At 40.7% G+C, this 19,911-nt stretch overlaps 1 long non-coding RNA gene across 1 annotated transcript; it reads left to right on the forward strand.

Moving 5' to 3' along the window:
• The first annotated feature begins 535 nt into the window (after positions 1–535).
• Positions 536–18,955, forward strand: LOC148124788 (uncharacterized). The gene is made up of 3 exons (XR_015745015.1): positions 536–659; positions 4,076–4,166; positions 18,910–18,955. It is a non-coding gene; the product is annotated as an uncharacterized LOC148124788 (long non-coding RNA).
• The last annotated feature ends 956 nt before the right edge of the window (positions 18,956–19,911 follow it).

Here is a 19,911-nt window from a genome sequence, read left to right on the forward strand (position 1 = left end):
CAACAAAAGAGGACCCAGCCGATCAACTGGGATTCAATGGGAGGCAGAGAATAGATGGGGGCAGGGCCAGTTAAAGGTGGTATTTGCCAGTTCTCCAAACTACTCAAAATTTCCACTACCGGTTCTCCAGAACTGGTCAGAACCTGCTGAATATCACCGCTGCCAAGGCGTTATAAATTGGTAGTATCTCTTCTTATGATCTTGATTCAATCCCTCCGTTAATGCAGCTCTCCTCTCCCTAGCCACTTGTGAATAAACTTTGGGTGTCCACCAACCATTTCATCCTAAAACCATTGGCCCTAAAGTAAAGATGTTAAGGATATCTGTGCCGCGCCACTAATCTACCTTATCAGACTGGATTGAGAGAAAAGCCCAGGAGACTGAATTATCTCTCGGCTTAATTTTTGTTTGCAAGGATGAAAAGAAAGGTTAAGCAGTGGAAAAATAATACTAAGTCTTGTAAATACTTCTGCAGCTTAATTCATTTTGGTGTGGTTTTTTTTTAAAAAAAATTATTTCCACACATTTACAAAATGCTGCGCCAAAGGAGCTTTAAAATCCTCTTTTAAGGAAAAGCAAATAAAATTAACTGGGCCATGACAAGCCTGGGAAAATACATCACCCGTGGTAAGAAATTAGAATCTGGAGACAAGGAGGAGGTAAGCCTTACCTGGATAGATCAAACAATAATAATCATGGTTAGCATTGATATGACATTTTGAGGGATTTGAAGGGCTTTACGCTTATTGTTCTAGCAATGCTCAGGAAAAACAATGTTCTACGGCTGTTAGATGCAAGCATCACATTTGTTCTTCAGGCTAGTTGGGTGTGGCCAGTTTAGATCTGCTGTTTGAGAAATGGAGAAGAAAGGCCATATTAAAAAGCAGAGGTAGGAAATCTTATTCCGTTTTCCATTCTGACCACGTATGTCTTCCAGCACTCTGCATCATACGGTCCCTTAACAGAGTATATTATGAGAATAATAGATTATAGCAATAGCACCTAGACTTATATACTGCTTCACAGTGCTTTCCAGCCCTCTCTAAGTGGTTTACAGAGTCAACCTCTTTCCCCCTAACAATTTGACTTCCTTCCTTCCTTCCTTCCATTTCCTGTCCTTCCTTTCCTCCCTCCCTCCTCCCTTCCTCCCTTCCTCCCTCCCTCCCTCCCTTCCTTTCAAATTCTTCCTCTTTTTGCAAGCAATAGCAATAGACTTATATACAGCTTTGCAGTGCTTCTACAGCCCTCTCTAAGCAGTTTACAGAATCAGCCTCTTGCCCCCAACAATCTGGGTCCTCATTTTACCAACCTCAGAAGGATAAAAGGCTGAGTCAACCTGAGGCGGTCAGGATCGAACTTCTTGCAGTGGGCAGAGTTAGTGTGCAATACTTCATTCTAACAACTGTGCCACTATGACTTCCTTCCTTCCTTCCTTCCTTCCTTCCTTCCTTCCTTCCTTCCTTCCTTCCTTCCTTCGCAAACAATAGCACTTAGACTAGTATACCATTGTGCTTTATAGCATCCTTTGATGCAAGGCTGTGTCATCCTTTAGCCAGTGAGACTCAAAGTATTGCAGAAATTGCCAGCAATACTGCATCCGAACCACTGTGCCACCACGGCTCTATGAGCAACCTCAAAGTAGAGTATGAGAATAGATTGGCCTCCACAGAATAAAAGCTTGCCCCTTTATGGTTTTAGCTCCAGGGCACAAATTATTTCAGGACAAAAGCTGTGTTTTATCTCCCAGGGGCTTACTGGAAGCGGTATTCCCAAAAATCAATGCAATAAAGAGGAATAAGTAATTCCTTTTAATTTGATCTCATTTTAAATGTGAACAAGGTCAGGCTTGATTAAACAATATGATGAGTATTTCTCAACCTTGGAAGCTATAAGATGTGTGGACTTCAACTCCCAGAATTCCTTTGTGCTAAAACAATTTGCAGAAATTTCATACTATGATGAGAAGATCTGACTGGCTTTGACTTTTATCCAATCCAACTCCGTTCAGATATAGCACGGGTTACAAAGAACTCCTAAAGAATAATCGTGGTGTCTCAGAGGACTTCCACTAAGACTAAAACAATGGAAGAGAGACTCACAAAATGAACTGTCCTCTTTTGAATTTGTGGTACCAAATTGAATCCCAATAAAGGCAAATATTTGTAGCTGAGGGTTGAAATGAGCGATCCTTGGTGCTCCCTGAGCCTGGTTGTTTTCTTGCACACATTTCATGACCTAAACTAGATAAGACCATCAGCGCTGGCGGGGAGGAGGAGGAGGAGGAGGAGGAGGAGGAGGAGGAGGAGGAGGAGGAGGAGGAGGAGGAGGAGGAGGAGGAGGAGGACGACTATGGGGTCCTTGGTGCTTTCTGAGCCTGGTTGTTTTCTTGCCGACAGTTCATTACCCAAACTAGGTAACATCATCAGTGTAGTACCAAGGTGGACAATGTGGCACCAAGGGCCCTTCAAGATGAATCTATAGATTGTGTTTGGATGTTGCCAATGTTTCTGCTTCCCTACCCCAGGGCAAATAAAGCTAAGAAGAAAGAGCTTTTTAGAACAAGAACTTTGGCTACAAATTCAAGCCACTCTCGCTCAGAACAAAAGCGTGAGAGAAAACGGAAAGCTCAGGCTTGCTGGCATCTGATAAAGCTCATCCACAGTGCCTTCAGAACAAAGAAAAGGAAATAACTACAAATTATTAACATATTGAAGTTGTTGCCAAACAAAATGCAGCTATAATTACAACCTCTTTGAAAAGAGGATTAAGGAAATTTGTGGAGGGAGGTCTCCCAATTGCATCTTGCCATGATTTGTAAGAACAGGAGAACTGATTTCCCAGGGAGAACAGGAAGGGTAGATTTTTCTCTTACCATGTTCCTATGGTGGCTCTTCTGCTTGGATTGCTGACTGCTGGGTTTTCTAGAATGTTGTTAATCCCAGAATGAGAGTGCATTGAGTTTGAGAACTTCTTTGATGCTCCCTGGATTTCTGTAGCCTGGATATTGGTGTCCTGTGATAACTGGGAGAGCCAGCTTGGTAGTTTAAGGAATCAGGCTAGAAACTGGGAGATGGTGAGCTCCAGTGCAGCCTTAAGCACAAAGTCAGCTGGTGACCATGGACCTGTCCCTCCCTCTTGGCCCTAGGAAGCTAGCATTGGCAAACCACTGTTGAAATCTCACCAAGAAAATTTCAGGGACAAAGAAGTCATTAGGAGTCAACTTCGACTTGAAGTCATGTGATACCAACCCATCACAAACATATAAATAATTCTTTAGAATAGAATAGAGTAGAGTAGAGTAGAGTAGAGTAGAGTAGAGTAGAGTAGAGTAGAGTGAAGTAGAGTGGAGTAGAATGGAGTGAAGTAGAGTGGAGTAGAAGTAGAGTAGAGTAGAGTAGAATAGAGTAGAGTAGAGTAGAGTAGAGTAGGGTGAAGTAGAGTGGAGTAGAATGGAGTGAAGTAGAGTGGAGTAGAAGTAGAGTAGAGTAGAGTAGAATAGAGTAGAGTAGAATAGAGTAGAGTGAAGTAGAGTGGAGTAGAATGGAGTGAAGTAGAGTGGAGTAGAAGTCGAGTAGAGTAGAGTAGAAGTCGAGTAGAGTAGAGTAGAGTAGAGTAGAGTAGAATAGAATAGAATAGAAGAATAGATAGAGTAGAAGAGTAGAGTAGAGTAGAATAGAGTAGAGTAGAGTAGAGTAGAATGGAGTAGAAGAGTAGAGTAGAGTAGAGTAGAATGGAGTAGAAGAGTAGAGTAGAGTAGAGTAGAGTAGAGTAGAGTAGAGTAGAGTAGAGTAGAGTAGAGTAGAGTAGAGTAGAGTAGGGTAGAGTAGAGCTGGAAGGGACCTTGGAGGTCTTCTAGTCCAGCCTCCTGCTCAGGCAAGAGAACCTATACCAATTCAGATAAGTGACTGTGTAGACTCTTCTTTAAAACCTCCAGGGATGGAGCACCCACAATTTCTGAAGAAAAGGGTGTTCCACTGGTTAATTGTCCCCACTGTTAGGAAGTTTTTCTTTTTAATTCCAAGTTGCTTCTCTCTTTGATGAGTTTCCAACCATTGTTTCTTGTCTTGCTCTCCAGTGCTTTGGAGAATAATTTGACCCCCCCTCTTCTTTGTGGCAGCCCCTCAAATACTGCAATTGTTTGGTTTGGAAGTAACTCAGATGCCAAGGTGAATCGCCCTATGGAACATTATTTTATTTTTCATCCAGCTGTATTGGGGATAATTTTTTAGTTTCATTTTCAGGGTATTTTGTTTGTCCTCATCTAAATTTCTTTGACGCAAACCCCTATACTCTCTGGACATCGAAGCTATAGCAAGAAGGCAATGCAGCATTGATTTAATTCAGCGATGTGCTTTTATTGATGTCAAAACAACTTCAAAGGCACTAGGAGAATGTAGAATTAAAAGCATCCATCATGCACGTAGCATACAGCAATGTCCAGAGAGCTTCCTGGAAGCCAGGGAGCAATTTAACCATGAAAAAGGAATCCTGAGCTTTTAAAAATTGCAGCTAAAATTGGATCAATTGGAGAGTGAGTGAATGAAGGACAGAAGGGTGCTAAAGACCATTGTCACTGAAAACAAATTTTAATGCTCTTCTCCATCCCTCTGCAACGGGGGAATGGTTTTCCTTTGTCACAGGAATATTAAAGTCCCATTGGAGAATCTATTAGGCAACGCTAAACTTTATTAAAGGGAAAGTGCTAAATGGTCAGACTGAAGGATGGAGAGGAGTCTTCATGTTTCTGAAATACATAGTTGCTACATCACAAAGACTTCTTCAGCCTGATGTTCATGTTAGAAGATACCTGGTGCTTTTCTCTCTCTCTCTCTCTCTCTCTCTCTCTCCCTCCCTCCCTCTCTCTGTCTCTCTCTGTCTCTCTCTCTGTCTCTCTGTCTCTCTCTCTTTCTTTCTCTCTCTCTCTCTCTCTCTTTCTTTCTTTCTTTCTTTCTTTCTCTCCCTCTCCTCCCCTATCCCCCAAACTTTTGGACTAGCTATTGGTGGGAGTTTTCATTTAAAATTGCATGTAGGCTGATGGATGTGATAGCCTTCTGGTTTTAGATAATAAATAGAAACATTTTTTTTTCTATCAGACGCCAGTTAACGGTTTGGGTTAGCCTTTCCCGATTCTAGCGTAAGACACGCATCCATAAGTTTCCAAAGCCTAGCAGATTGTTTGTGTGGCTATTTTGAATCAGATTTTTGGACCATGCAGAAAAGTTAAAGTTTTCTCTTCCTGCTCCAATGAGGATGGTTTCTTCTTCTTCTTCTTCTTCTTCTTCTTCTTCTTCTTCTTCTTCTTCTTCTTCTTCTTCTTCTTCTTCTTCTTCTTCTTCTTCTTCTTCTTCTTCTTCTTCTTCTTCTTCTTCTTCTTCTTCTCCTCCTCCTCCTCCTCTTCCTTCTTCTTCTTCTCCTCCTCCTCCCTCTCCTCTCTCACTCCCCCCCTCCTCCTCCTCCTCTTTTTTCATCTTCTTCCATCTTCATCATTTCCTCCTCTTCCTTTTCCTTCTTTTTCATCTTCTTCTGTCTTCTTCATCATTTCCTCCTCTTCCTCCTCCTCCTCCGAAACCCCGAAAGAGATACCATCCATTTTTCCAGGGCAAAAGCATCACAGTTTTATGATCACCACTCTACCATAAATTGTGATTGAAACCTGGCAGCCCTATAAGCATAGCCATAACAAATCACAGCTTCCCTCTTCTGTCTGGCTTTCCTTACAGAGGACCAATATGCGCCCTTGTGCTTCAAAGGGAAGGTGTGAAAATGCTTATTGAAAATGGCATTGGCTCTGTGCTCTCCTCATGCATTATATTACTCCTCTGGAATATTGAGAGGTCTGCTTAATGATAATTTCCCATCTTCCTTTGTCCTCCAGAAAAATGTTACCTCTTTTAGGCACATCTAATGATTTAGTGGTGACTCTCTAATTGTCCTTCTGAGTCACAGGGTACCAACCCTCCCTGTATTCTGGAGAGAGATATACAGTTATTACTCCAGTCAGCCTTGATCCTGGGGTTATACAGTTCTTTTTAAAGCTTCATATTTTATTCCTTCAGGATCGCTGAGATACTTTTATATGGAAGGGGGCAAGAAGCTCAGCTCTCTCACCTTCCTTCTGGCACAGATGTTCGGAAGTAGCTGCGGCCGACACCACTCCAGAAACAAGATTTCAAACCAACATTCAGACATTTGTACCAAGTTTAAAGGGGAGCGGGGTCATTTTGCAACTGTGGGTTGTAAAAGGGGAAGGTAGATAAATGTGGGTGCTCTCTGACCTGGGTAGTTTTCTTGTAGATGTTTCGTTACCCAACTAGGTAACATCATTAGTCCTAGCACTGATTATTTTACCTGGTTTGAGTAATGGAAGAAAAATGACCAATTTCAGAAAGCACCAAGGACCCCATAGTCAACACTGACCTCCTCCTCCTCCTCCTCTCCACAAACCCACTCTTTCTAGCACTGATGATGTTACCTAGTTGGGTAATGAAAGGCTTGCAAAAAACAACAACAACCAATTTCAGAGAGCACCAAGGACCCCATAGTTATCATTGTCCTCCCCGTCATAACAGTTTCAGTTTCCAAACGGTTCTCATTGGCTGACTTAGTTGCTATACCTATTCCTTGGCTGACCCTGTTGCCAAGCTCTATTCCAGTTCATGAATATACTCTGACAAATACTTTAAACCTGATAGTGCTTCACGTGTTCCCTACCACAGCTGTTACTCTTCACTTGTCATCTGAACTTTATGGGTAGTTAAGAGGGATCAAGAGACATTGAGTTAACATGAAAATGCAAATCAAGATGATACCAGTTTGTAATTCATATTGTTTGCAGGAGAACATCCTAACACATGAAACCCCATGTCTTCTACTGGATCTTTACGATGAAGTTGATCCCTCACACCAAAACGTACCTTCTTTCTAATATCCAGAGAAAGAAAAAAAACAGAAAATGCTATTGTCTTAAAACAAAGCTTTACTTTTTGGCAACTTGACTTCTGTGAACATCACTTCCTTTCTTCTTTTCCTTTTTTTTTCTTTTTTCTTTATCCTTTTTTTTTCCTTTTTTGACTTGGTTGTGCTTTCTTCGCAGGAATTTCCATTTTATTTCGAGACGTGGTCTATGATGTACTCTTTATTATACCTACCTGAATGGCTTCTTCCAACTAACCTTGTAATTAACATTTAATATAAGTATAAGACTCCATTATTGCCATAAGTACGTGGTGCTATTTTGGCATACGGATGAACTCTGAAGTCTGAAAATTAAAGGGTTTTTTTCTGCCCCCATTTTCATAGCATGGCGAGATAAACATAGGAGCCAAATGTATTTAGATATCAATTAGATCTATGCAATGCCAGACTTACAAGAACAGGATCGCAAGATTGCAAGCGGCTCTCCAAGAGGTCCAGTTTCTGAGGTATGCCCTGCTCATCTTTTTTCAATGCAATCAATTCAGTTTAGTTTTGTGGTTCAAGTGCCAAGGAAACTCCAGATTAATCTAGGGATTTAAAAGATTTCTAACACAAAGCCTGCCAGAAGCAGAGTGTCAGGGTTCCTCTGATTGCCCTAATTAAATCATGAGACTTGAGCCAAGCTTCAAAAAAGCTCAAAAGATTTATTAGGAGTAATATGTTGGCATTAACCTAAATGAAGCCAACTCTGGCATATGTAATTCACAGTCACCTGTGACCCTGTTTCCCCCCTCCCTCCTGGGTGTGTCATAAATCAGATTCTACAATGAAGCCCGTTCACTGGCTGGGTGTCATCAATCATGTTCTTCAGTGAAGGATTTTCATGGACAGAAGATCCGGTAGCCTAGCTACAATCTTTGTGAGATAAGGGTGGAATGTACTTCTGTTTTTAAACTTCCATACTGCTCTTTCCAATTTTTCCTCCTTGTTTATGGCAACTCGAAAACAGGCATAGGAATATTTTATGAGAAGTGATACCTCACTTCTGGCAGCATCTACTGCAGAATGACCTTTAACATGAATGAAGTCTAGATAGCGTTCATCCTTCCCCAAAGAGGGGGAAATTCATAGTGGATTATAGTTATTTTCTCAAAAGTCCAATATGACAGCAATTTATCTTTCATCTTAAAAAAAGGCTTCTGGGAATAGTCACATAGTGTAAGTTGGCCTTTTTTAAACAAAAAAAAAGTTTTGAACAATGTCTAGAAGAGTCCATTTGGTCACTGTGTATGTGATAGAAAATGCAAATCGACCCATTCCTGAGTGTGAATTTTCCTATGGATTGTCTTTCCTTTTTAGATTTTATTTATCAGACTTTTATCACTTTTATAAGTAAGCCAAGCTGGCAAACATATTTCATATACCTTCCTCCTCCTATTTTCCCCATAATAACGGTCCTATGAACTGAGAGAGAATAATTGGCCCCAAATCACCTAGCAAGCTTTCATGCCTAAGGCAGGACTAGAATTCACAGTCACCTGGTTGATTGGCCAAGGTCACCCAGTTGACTTTCATGCTTAAGGGGGAACTCAAACTTACACAGTCGCCTGGAGATTGGTCAAAAGTCCCACAGCAGGTTTCAGTGCCTAAGGTGGGACTAGAACTCACTGTCTCCTTGTGATTGGCTCCAGGCTACCAGGCTGGCTTTCAACGCCTAAGGCGGGACTAGAATTCACAATCTCTTACATCTGATGCTGTAACTATGAGACTACACTGGCTCTCAGATTCTGTTTTCAAATTGCTAGGAAGATTGGTTGCATCAGGAATCTTGCTTTCCAGAAGATAGTCGTGGATTTTCTTCGTCCAATCATCTCTCCCAAGCAACCTTCTCCCTATAATAGAGGGCATGAGGTTATTTTTCTCTGCCTCCCCTATAAATGGACAAAAATGCTCTGTCTGGCATTCAGCCTCTGCTGTTTAATATTTAGGAATATCTTCCCTCCATAACCCACTGCCTGCAATTATAGTTACAAGAGCAACTCATTTGATGCTTTCTTTGACACTCTGCTGAGGTGCTCTATATTATTATTTTCAAATCAATGCTGAAATGGATAATTTATATGCGCCAGTGAGCTTTAGTCAAAAATTCACAATGCAGCTAACAATATCTATTGTGCCAATGGGTAAATCCTAGCAAGTCACTGAATCAAAAGGAGCATGACAGAGGTGACTGGAGGATGTAATGGGAAAAATTAAGCTGTTTTCTGTTTTTCGTTGTAAGGGAGGGGGGGAGAAAAACCTATGTTTCTTGCCCAAACCGAAACACGCAAAAAGAACCCACACCTTGTTCTGCTGGCAACCACTATAATTTCTTCAACAGCTAATTAATTCTGACACCTCCAGCTACACATCAGAAAGCTCTGAATATTCAGGGAGTGATTTGTACCTGATTTGCAAGAGTCTCCAGATTTGCTTTTGTTGTTTAAAACTCAGTCTGGAGAGGAAAAAAAGGCTAAAATATAAAGGCAGATTGTGGGGCTCAGGAGCCCCTGCTGATATAATTTGTAGGAAGGGAGAGAATGGCAATGCAGACTGGCAAAATCAGGAAGCAGACAATACAAGCCGTTGTAACGTGGACCAAGGGAATGGCACCATGTGAGGTAGGGGGTGTCATGCTTTAGGATGCAGGAACCATGCCTCGTACAATCATGGAAACATAAAATTATGGAATTATGAAATCATGGGACCATCATATAATGGAATCATAAAATTATAGATTCATAAAATCATGGAATTATGAAATTATGGAACCATAATATAATGGAATCACAAAATTATAGAATCATAAAATCATGGAATTATGAAATTATGGAACCATGGTATCATAGAATCATGGAATTATAGAAGCATAGAATTATGAATCATGGTATAGAATCATGGAGTTATGAAATCATGGAACCATGGTTCAACTCGCTCCAAAGCGGTTCGCTGAAAAGAGGAAGTGGGCGATCACCAAACCAGTTGTTATACCAGTGGAATCCCACCCCTACATGGTACCATGGAATCATAAAATTATAGAATCATAGAATTATGAAATTATGGAACCATGGTATCCTAGAATCATGGAGTTATGAAATCATGGAACCATGGTATCATGGAATCATAAAATTACAGAATCATGAAATTATGAAATCATGGAACCATGGTATCCTAGAATCATGGAATTATAGAAGCATAGAATTATGAATCATAGTATAGAATCATGGAGTTATGAAATCATGGAACCATGGTTCAACTCGCTCCGAAGCGGTTCGCTGCAAAGAGGAAGTGGGCGATCACCAAACCAGTTGTTATACCAGTGGAATCCCACTCCTACATGGTACCATGGAATCATAAAATTATAGAATCATAGAATTATGAAATTATGGAACCATGGTATCCTAGAATCATGGAGTTATGAAATCATGGAACCATGGTATCATGGAATCATAAAATTACAGAATCATGGAATTATGAAATCATGGAACCATGGTATCATGGAAACATAGAATCATAGAATTGGAAATAATCTTGAAGGTCTTCTAGTCCAATCCCCAAATCCTCATACAATTGGTTGTCCAATCCTTTCCTGAAAACCTCCAATAATGGATCACCCAATGACTTCAGGAGGCAAGCTATTCCACTGCTGAATCATTCTCACTGTCAGGAAATTCCTCCTTATTTCCAGGTTGGCTCTCCCTCTGGTGAGCATCCATCTTTTGCTTCTTGTCCTGGCCTTAGGTGTTTTGGAGAATAAATCTACACCCTCTTCCCTGTGACCACTCTTCAACTACTGGACGACAGCTATCATGTCTCCCCTTGGTCTTCTCTTCATTAAGCTAAACATACTTAGTTCCCTTAGCTGTTCATCATAGGTTTTAGCCTCCAGATTTCTTATCACCTTTGTTCTTCTTCTCTACATTCTTTATTTATAAATGCCTAAAGAAAATTCTAGTTCAGATATTTTTCCCCTGTCTCGCTAGGTTTCCCAAAGCAGAGTTTGATTTCTTCTATGCAAAAGATCTTCATAAGTTATTCCCTTTTGCAATAAACATACCCAAAATATAGCATAAAAGCTTTCTGATTAGAATTCTGGTCCATGGTTCTTTCTCAGCCCAGTGCAACAGCCACATTCAGTCATAATTAATTCATGTACAATCAAAGAATCCAGTTTGGGCCTCATCCAATGTATCAGAGAGAGGCATTAATCAAGGAACCCTCTCCTGATACTTTGGAGGAGTTGCAACTTCCCACTGAGGTAGCTGACAAATCAACCGAAACAAATAAATAAAACCAGTTCCATTGCTTTAGATCATCTTCCATTAATTAATTGCACAACTTGTCAGCATTGGAAGCCATATTTTACTTGGAAGCTTTGAGGCTGCCACATTTAGTGCCTGGGAATTTGGGAAGGGGGATTTCATAGTGAGGCAGCAGATTAGACTCAACAACATTCTTTTCTCAGAGAGTCAAGGCCAAGTCACCCTGCACCTGGAGGAAGTGTTTGAGGAAAGTCTCCAGTTGGGATGATATTTGATTGGACCATGTGATGGACTGGTGGGTGCAGGGGAGGGATTTTTGATAGTCTTTTGGGAAGGGAAAAGACGGAACTCTCATATTCAGATTTTCCCAGATGTGCCAATATGACAACCCTAATAAAATGGAACTTTGAGAAAATGCCTGTCTCAGAGTTTATTGGTTTGGAGTTGGTTAGTTGGAACACTGATAACAACCTTATTGTTCACCTTTACAAAGCAACCAAAATAACAACAACTCAAAATATACTATCAGCAGTTTTGGCTTCCACCAGCTGTGCTTCTCTCCCTTTGTTTGAAAGCTATGGTCGTTGTCCCACCTAGGACTACTTAGCTTTCATTGTGTTTTTTTTCTCTTTAAGGGATGAAAATTGTCAGCTGCAGATTGAAAAAAAAAAGGAATAGATAAGTCCATCTCATGCAACATAAGGTCATCAGCTGTACAGGGAAACCACACAACGCTTCCTGAATTCAGATGTAGGGATGACCTTTCCCTTTTTTTTTTCATGTGCAGTGTGCATGTCAACAAGATGATTGTCTCACAACGCTTCAGTACCAGTAGTTATAACTACGATCTGCAATTTCTTGTTAGAAAAAGATCCTTTCGGAACACAAAGGTCACACCTCAGAAGTAATCAGAACTTCAGGCTGATAAAGGGGATTGGGCCAGAGAACCTCATTTAGTGTTCTAAATAAGCACAGTGCAAAGCAATCAGATCTTTTTTTCCAGTTCATTTCTCTTAATAAATAGATGGAAACACTTGCCAGCATGTGAGTACCAGGTTGGGGATCTAAAACAATGCAGTGCAAAGGCATCACGTTGAGAAAAATGCAACACCCCTCCCTTTTACACCAGGCACCTAAAACACAATAAAAAAAACAATGCAAAATATTTTTGGTGGCGGGAGGCATAAGAACTAGGATCAACCTATTTTCCAAAGCACCTGAAAGCCATACAAGGAATCATCATCATCATCATCATCTTTTAATGACCCCATAATCCCTTGCAAAGTGGAGTCTGAGCAACTGAGTGGAGCTAGCAGAGTGTATAATGGCCGGATGCCCTTCCTGTCACCAATGCGGAGTTTTGTTCAGCAGATTCTCATCGTGCCCAGAGAGAAAAATACCTGCCTCTACCTAGGATTGAACTCACAGCCTCCTGATTGTGAGATGAGAGCTCCACCTTTAGGCCACCGCATCATTCAAAGGCCAGACAAGGAATAACGGATGGAAGCTGATCAAGGAGAGATTCAACCTAGAAATAAGGAGAAAATTTCTGACAGTGAGAATAATCAACCAACGTAACAGCTTGGTGGGAGCTTCATCATTGGAAGCCTTCAAGAAGAGATTGGACTGCATCTGTCAGAAATGGTGCAGGGTCTCCTGCTTGGGTGGGGTGGGGGGTGTTGGACAATGATCTACAAGGTCCCTTCCAACTCTGTTACTCTGTTATGCTTCTTGCATCCACATGTTGGGGGGGAAAGGTAGACCAGACTGATTTTCGCAATCTGAAATGAAGCTCTGCGACCTGACCATTGAGAATCAACTTTTGGTTCTCCTTCCTTTCTGTGAGAAAACACACCATCCTACAACGATGCAAAGCATCTCGTTAACTTCCAAGAGATTTACGTCACTGCAGTATCACAATGCTGCCAGCTAGCCAGCCAGCGTGCGTGCGTGCGTGCATTCTCCTTGACACAAGTTCAAATCTATCACACATGTCGTTCCCACTGGAAATAATTCCCTGGGCAAATGTATTTGTCACGAGTGAAATGAGCTGAAGAGGCTGCCGACGTTACGTCGGTGGAATGTACTGTTCCCACACTGAGCAGGTGATTGGCATGCATCAACTGAGAATGTCACTTTTTAAAAGTTGCCCTTGGACGGGACATCATCCTCAATCAAAGCGGTGGCTGGATGACAGGAAAATTAGAAAGCTATCTTCAACAGCCTTGGCTTGACACATCCAGAAAGCAAAATGTTCTAAAGCAGATTTTAAAGAACTCTATTTTTTTGCCCCCAAAAGGTTATCGGTTCCAGCTTTTTCATGCTGATGCTTTCTTGTTGTTTACAAAGCCCATGCTGGTTTATTTTCCAAGATAGCAACCTTCCACTCTTTGGTTGAGCAGTTTGTTGATCAGAGAACCAAATGGATCAGTTGCAATGAAGTAACTGCAAATTAGAAAAACATAGAAGAAGAAATAAGGATGTATACCACTCATTAGTGATTAAGAGGTCAACTTCCCTTCTCTCTCTTTTTCCAACCCTTAGTTGGGAAAACACAAAGTTCTTGTTTCTATTACCACTGCTATTTACTCTTAAAGAGAATGGCTCAGCTCACACAGCTCCTTAATTCACGCTGGCTAAATTTGTTATATTGGAACCTAGATACTGTGGTTTAGAAACCATGGTTTAGGTCTTTAATGACATATTTTGGGCACACTCAAAAAAGGCCAGGGGCATATGAAGGATAATCAATGTAGTTATTAAAAATCCTCATTCAAGGCTTTCATTTTCCATTCTGTCACATTAAGGTTGCATTCAGACAACACCATTATCCAAGTCAGTGAAAATATGTTTAGCTTATATTTTGCTTGAGAATCTGAGCAATAAATGATATGGGGGACTCAGTTACAAGCTTAGAAAAGTCAACTTTTGCCTGGGAGATTGGCAAGAAAATTCCACTTTTGTTCGAAAGAGTTTAATATGAGAAAGTAATAGACAATAAACGTGGAATTAACACTAAAAGGGTAGGATTCAATCCTACTTAGCACAATTAATTTTGAGACAAAATGTATATTGGAAATAAAAGCAGAAATCTGCATATAAAAAAAGAGTGAACTCCAATAAAATCTAATCAAGTCATAAAAGGAGCTGTTTCCCCCTTTTTCTTTAATTTGCAGATATTTCTGGTTCACGTATTCTCTTAATTTACTTTTTTTTGTGCATTAGTGAATAATTATTTCTTTTTTTTAAAAAAAAAAGAATGAAATAAATTGAAACACGCTTTCCTTAAAATTACATTTAACCTCCTGCTAGGTGTAAAATTAATTTGACAAAGTGATAAACAAAAGAAAAAAAGGTAACTATTAAATCCCGGTAGTGAAATATTTCCCTTATCACTTATTTTTGCAAATTGCATGCCTAACTTGCTGATTTCAGATTCCCGCTTAATTAAAAACATGTATTTCTCTCACGTGCTGTTTGAACCAACAGGCTTTAATACATGCATCCAATTTTTGAGACAAGGCCATTGAATGCAAAAAAAAAATATTGCAATTGGCTAGAGATGAGATGAAACCTGTCTTCTCTCTTAAATGGGTCTTGTCAGCCTCAACAGAAGCATGTCTGTTGCCACAAGCTTCAACTTACATAAATACATTTACTTCAGTGATAGGATTCTTTTTTTTTTTTTACTACCGGTTCTAGGCGGGCATGGCTGGGTGGGCGTGGCCAGGTGGTCATATGGCTGGGTGGGCATGGCTATGGGGGTGGATTTTTTTTCCTTACACAGCCCCCCCGCCCCCCGCACCCCATTTTTTGCCTACTGGGCCTCAGGGAAGCCCCCTGGCGAGGTAAGTACAACAGCAAGGACCTGTGCTCACCTGTGCTGTGTGATTTAGATTAGCTAGATTTCCTGCTTTCTAGCTAATCTAAATCACGTGGCACATCTGATCATCAGAAATACCAGTTTAGCTAAACAGGTAGCTTTTTGTTTTACGACCGCTTCAGCTGAACTGGTAGTATTTTTTACTACCGGTTCTCATGAACCAGGCCAATCCGCTAGAATACCACCACTGATTTGCTTGCTTTAATACATAGAAAGCTCTTTTGCAATAAATTCAAAAAGCAGGAAGCTAACTCCGGCTACACTCTGGAATTTCTGCATAGGCTTTGGAGTCTCAAAATTCATTTTTAAAAAATGAAGTAGAATATCTGACTCTTTTCCTTTCATGCAGTCAATCAATCGGTAATTTTAGTTCAGTCCCCTGCTCAAGGAGGAGACCACACTGACTTCTTTATTGTTTCACACCTAGAGACAGAATCTTGCCAGACTGAAGACCCCGCTATCTGCATATACAATATACTCAAGGAACTATTAAGGTGGAGCTGTCTTCCTCCTCTTTCTCTCACATGTGATATCCAGGCTGAGTTGCCTCTTCTTCCTCTGGAATGCACCCTCTCTCTCTTGGAAATCCATCTCCTGGCTACCTTCCATCATATCATGCCTCATTGGGTGATTTTGGGGTCCATAGCCTTATTTTTTTAAGTTTCCTTCCAACTTAATCCCCGAGAGGTTCTTCCTCTAAGTACATAGCGTTAGTTGTTGCTGTACACTGCTCAAAAGTCCCCCCAAAATATAATACTTTACTACTGGATCTTTCTGTAATGATATAAGACACCCATCATTCATTGACAGAACATCAGAAATAACTAAGTCATTTGTTCTGCTCTCCGTCCCATTTAAAAATACTCTGGATAATTACAGATGAGACACTTCTTTGTCTCGTTTCTGTTCTCTCCCCACCACCAAATTAAAACTTTTGGTAGGTTCCTTAGGAAATAAAAACCTGAGCAGTTCCCCCATCAATTAAGTTCCTGCCAGTTATTCATTGTCTGCTCTTCTTGAACACTTGAAGACATGAAGAATGACTTCCTTGCTTCAACCAGATGTCTTCGTCATCAAAGAGGCTTCTTAGATCCACTTGTCTTCTTTTCTGCCTTGGGTTATCTCCAGTATGCTTCACATTAGTTCAATGGCTTTTATGCTGATTATTATCCTGTTGTCATAAATAAGAGGCTGGCATGCATAAGAGATGCGATTGCCAGGAAAGAACGTCAGATGCAGAAGGAAGAATATTGATGGCTGAATAGCAATTCTGGATGGAACATGGCTTTAGTCAGCAGCATCCTATTTCCAATCTGAGTTTGATCAGCATTAATGGACACAGGTGGGGGCATTTTTCACTGTGTCCCTTGGAGAGGAGGAGGGTGGAAGAAGAGGAGGAGGAGGAAGAGGAGGAGGAACTTTTAGATACTATCCATGCATCAAAATACAATTAAAAGTTATGGTAATGAAAGGTGCTTTTTCAAGAGGCAACTGGACTTTCTGGTTTTTCTTTGAAGACTTTTGACTTCTCATCCAAGAAGCTTCTTCAGCTCTGACTGGATGGTGGGGAATGGAAGGATTTACAGTCCTTGCAGACAGCTCGTCATTTGCATCCTTTTAGGGAGTCATTGAGAGCACTTGGAGGTTTATCTGTGTCACCTGAGTAGTGCAAATGGGTGTGGAGTGGCCTCAGCAACTTTCTAGATTGAAAGATTTTGGGGAGACTTGCCTATTTGCAAAACATGACCATATTTCATGTCATTATATTCTATTACAAAGGACTATTATATCCTACACATACTTGATGAAGGTGCGCACAGACATAACTTTTTCAAAAACCATATTTTACAATTTTTGTAAAATGAATCTAGCTTGATGAAATTTTACCTCCAGGATGCTACCTGGAGTTTGAAGAGTGTGAGCATTGGAGCTGAAACAAGAAAACGTTAACAAGGCGATGTCGTGCTGCTACATTTTAGGAGATTGGAAAAGTGGCATAGCAGAGCTGCTATGGAAACAAGGACTTAGCAAGTGGGAGAAAACGGTCTTTTTTCAAGTAACAGCGCCCCTTGCCAGACTTTCGGGTACGGATATGAATCAAATGGGGCTTCAATGGCTCAGCGGCTAAAGACTGAATTGGTCCGCTAGAAAGCTAATATCCCACTTTTGAGACCCGAGCACCGTATGACAGGGTGAGCTCCCATTACTTGCCTCAGCTCCTGCCAACTTAGCAGTTCAAAAGTTTAGTTTAGTTTATTGTCATTGCACCTCGTACAACGAAATCAAATACTATTTTCAGTGCACATCATGACCATGAAAATAAACACAAGCACACATCCTTCATACTCCACACATTGAACTGAAAACCCACAACACCGCACCAACACTGTAGAATTCAGTAGAATTCAAAAGAGCTACTGCCCTGGGATAGAAGTTGTTTTTCAGCCTATTCGTCCTTGTTTTTTTATTATTCTGTACCATCTGCCAGATGGTAATAGTTCCAAAAAAGAAAATGGGTTCCCAGGATGAGATGGATCTTTGAGAATGTTTTGAACTTTCTTAAGGCAGCAGGAGCTATAAAGCTCTTCCAAAAAGGGGAGAGGGCATCCCATGATTTTCTGGGCAATGATGTGCAAATGCAAAAAAAAAAAAAAAAAGCATGCAAATGTGAGTAGATAAATAGGTACCACTTCAGTGAGAAGATAACAGAGTTATGTGTACCTTTGCCGCATAGCCATGCTGGCCCTCATGACCCAGAAAATGTCTTCAGACAAGGCTGGTTCTCTCAGCCAAAAAACAGAGATGAGCACTGGCCCCTAGAGTTAGATACAACTAGACACAGGAAATGTTTACCTATGAATCAAATATTTCCCAGTATGTAACTTTTCTCAAATTTAACAGTCTCGATGTGGACGATACCAGCTGAATGTGTTGAGAGAACTGTTAATGTCTCCTTAAATAGAACATCAGAAAGAAATTTGGTTAGGGTGGAAGAAAGCAAGAAAGCTTGAGTTGGGGAAAATAAAATGAAGCATACCGATGCTTTTTCTGTTCCTTTCTTAGATTATTGATTGCATGTTAAAGAGAGAGAAAGCAGCTCTCCTGATTTAAAATATCTCACCATTATAATTCCCCCTAATATTAAAAAGCCAACAATGGTTAGGGATCCTACAAAAGCTGGATTTACTTAAAGGTGCTTTCTCGGTGAGAATAAATGTTTGCTGAAATGGACATTGATGGCTTTTGGCATTTGGCAATTGCTGTCATGAAGATCCTGATTTTCACAATTGCCTGTGAAAAATCAGAAACAAATCTAAGTTCCAGTTCAGAAAATGTATTGCTTAAGCCTACACAAGAATCTAATCAACTAATGGTTAATACTAAATTGGTGCTAGATAAAAATTATCAGAATTCAAGGGGAACTGGACTTGGAGCATTTGTGGATATGTAATGATTCTAGGCTGAGTTCTCTCTTGATTCTGTCCTCTAGGTTCTGTCTCTTCTTCTCCTACAATTGCCCAGTTCTAACTGGTAATGAAGGAACATGTTCAATATGACAATTCTACCTCTGATCTACCTCTGAATTTTCTACACAGAGTCTAAGAAAGCCGCCTTTCTAATCTTAAATTATCTTAGATTTATATTTCAAGTTCAACATTCACAATCTTCAAACCCATGCTTAAATTGAAACTGAAGAGCTGAACTTTTTAAAAAATGTTTCCAACATGTACCATTTCTCACCATATGTTTTCCAGATTACTGTTTGCTAGCAGTGGGGCCACTGCTAATAATATTCTTGTTTATTTTTAGTTGTCCAACTGTACTTGGTTAACACATTGGAAAGCAAACTCATAAAGAAGAAAACTCCTGAACAACCAACAAAACAAACCAATGGATCCTTGAACCCAGATTTCTCACTCAAGACCAAGGTCAAATTATTCTTTCACTGACACATTATGTGAAGACCTAACCCTTTGGAGGAGACTCTTATGCTGGGAAACAGAAGAAACAGAAGAAGGAGAAGAAGAGGAGGAGGAGAAGGAGAAGGAGAAGGAGAAGGAGGAGGAGAAGGAGGAGGAGGAGAGGGAGAAGGAGAAGGAGGAGAAGGAGAAGGAGGAGAAGGAGAAGAAGGAGGAGAAGGAGAAGACGAAGACTGGCAGGAAGATGGATGACCTCACCTACAATGGCAATAAGTGTACCATTGGGAGACTTGAAAGAACAGTTGAGGAATAGATCATCATGAAGTAAATCTATGAGGTCAAAAGCAACTTGATGGAACATCATCCGTTAGTCAATCAATCAAAGATAAGTCAACAATCATTAGCTACAGAAGTTCATCCATCGTTAACTGTGTCCTTTTCTGTTTACCTCTTTCAGGATCTTTGTGTATTAACTTCCACCTTTACAATCCTTGCGTTTGCAGATTGCTTTGCGGTTGTCCTAAATGAGATTTCATTACCATCCACAAAATCACCTCTCTTCTGCCATCCCATGGTCAACATCAGTGGCCAACGTTTCAAAGCAGAGGAGTCCAATCATTGAGAAAACCAACTTCTTTTTACATAATAAACAGGAGTGGATGGCTGGGGGGTTTGCAGGGGTTCAGAAGAGCCCCTAGCTAAGATTCCATGCAATTCGAAGAACTCCCAAATCCCACTCCTGGCTGCCCCCCCCCCTGCCCCGCCCCTACCAGAAGTCCCTTTCATGGCCCATTTGGGATGCAGGTAAGTGCAGGACACATACAGAGGCTCTGGGAGGGTAAAACACGGCCTCCTGGAAGATCAGGAAGGCAGGAAATGGGCCCATTTCCAG

This window comes from Pseudonaja textilis, chromosome 12 (genome assembly GCF_049901715.1).
Source record: "Pseudonaja textilis isolate UNSWEBS1 chromosome 12, rPseTex1.2, whole genome shotgun sequence".
In the NCBI taxonomy this organism is placed as follows: domain Eukaryota; kingdom Metazoa; phylum Chordata; class Lepidosauria; order Squamata; family Elapidae; genus Pseudonaja; species Pseudonaja textilis.